This window comes from Elephantulus edwardii, unplaced genomic scaffold (genome assembly GCF_000299155.1).
Source record: "Elephantulus edwardii isolate Elephantulus edwardi_28Jun2011 unplaced genomic scaffold, EleEdw1.0 scaffold00317, whole genome shotgun sequence".
In the NCBI taxonomy this organism is placed as follows: Eukaryota; Metazoa; Chordata; class Mammalia; order Macroscelidea; family Macroscelididae; genus Elephantulus; species Elephantulus edwardii.
In genome coordinates, this window is record NW_006400067.1 from 1,060,090 (window position 1) to 1,061,935 (window position 1,846).

Consider the following 1,846-nt stretch of genomic DNA (forward strand, 5'->3'; position numbering starts at 1 on the left):
GATTGATTTAGTTACTGGGGTAATTGGGATGGGTGTGTCGGAGGCAGTGCAATTGGCACAGGACAGAGCAGAGTTTAGGGCTGTTGTACATAGGGTCGCTATGAGTCACAAGCAACTCAACGGCACATAACAACAACAACAACAGTGAAAAAGCATTAAATATTCTCTGGCTGCACTTTCTCCAGGACATATTTATTTGTTCTTTGGCCATCCGTGGGATGTTCAGTGCTCTTCTCTATCACCACAGCTCAAAGGCATCAATTCTTCTGTCATCCTTACTCATAGCCCAGATCTCAGATGCATAGCACTGGATAGAACCCCTTTGGTGTTCTTTATTCATTCTTGAACGTTCAGATGCATAGGAAACAACTAAAAAGACCATAGTTTGGATTAGGTGCACTTTAGTCTATAAGCTGGTGTAGTTAATTTGTGGTTGCAAAGCAGCAAGGTGGCTATGGCGACCTGTATATCCTACTTCAAAGCAAAGGGAGAGAATATGCACAGACACGAGACGGACAACAGCCACGGGCACATCAGTGTGTGGTGGTGGGCGACAATAAGGAGGAGACTGCCCTTCAGTGCTGGTCCACTGGACACAGCTGCCCTCCCTTTCAGAGAATGTGTTTGCGGGCTGTCACTGCAGTAATCCCACGGCTACTGGGCAAGGTTGCTGATCAGCTGGGACATTTTGGAAACTTGGTGTCTCTCTTTGCAGGCAGCCTCTGTAAAGAAAGGGAGTCATAGTGTCATAGTGGTGGTATGTGAGCAAAGCAAAAATGAGCCCTCGGGACAGGAGACCGAGAGGGCAGATGTGCCCAGAGCAAAGCCTTCAGGTGAGGTCTGCAGAGAGATGGAGTCATGAATCTCATCTTCAGATCTTTATGATCCCTAGTTTGGAAGTCCCTCTGGCCTCAGCCCTACTTCTCTTTTCTAAAAATATCTTCTCTCAGAAGGACTCGGCCTTCTCCAAAGCCTCTGGGTTCTGCAGCCGGATTTGAGGCTTGTAGGAAGCATGCAATGCTCTAGGCAACTCACCTGCCAGTCCTTTGTCTCAAATGTTCTTGCCTTTGTTGTATGATGCTGATTTATAGAACGTTGTCTTGTGACTTGGCCTTCTTCCTCAGACTATCTAACCCAAACCTTGAAATAAAACTGTTGTTGTTGTGTGTTAACTAGTCAGAAGTAACTCATATCTGACCCTCAGGTGGGTTTTCAGAGGCAGTAAATCACATTCGTGAACATTGTCTGTCTTTCTCCCATGGAGCAGCTGGTGGATTCGCACCTCTTGCCTTTGGGACAGCAGCACTGCTCCTGACCACAGACCACTACAGCTCCCTCAAAACCAAACTAGTTGCCGTAGAATCAACTTTTAAAGATTCCATATGCGCAGAGTGGAATTGCTTCATTAGACTTTCATGACTCCTTCCTTTTGGAAAAAGATCACCAGGACTTTGTACTGAGGCCTCTCTGGGTCAGTTCCAAACCCCATAATTTCAGTTACCTGTGGAGCATTTAAATGCTAACATCACTCAGAAACCTCAGTACCATCTGTTGTTGTTGTTGACTGCTGTCAAGTTGAGATCGACTCATAGCGACTCTATGAACAAAAGACATAATGCCTTTCCATAGCTATCATTGTTTCTCAAAGTTCATAGAGTTTCCAGAGGCATGTGGTTTAGGAAGTGGATGCCACTCCTGCTTCCAAAGCTGTTTTACAACTGGGAGCTCCACTAAACACAGTCCACACTGGGAAACCATTCTGGTGTTTGATATCTCCATGGCACAAGGTTCAGCATCACGGAAAACCCAGGTTACTTCATACAGCACATTGACAAAGAGTGATGTG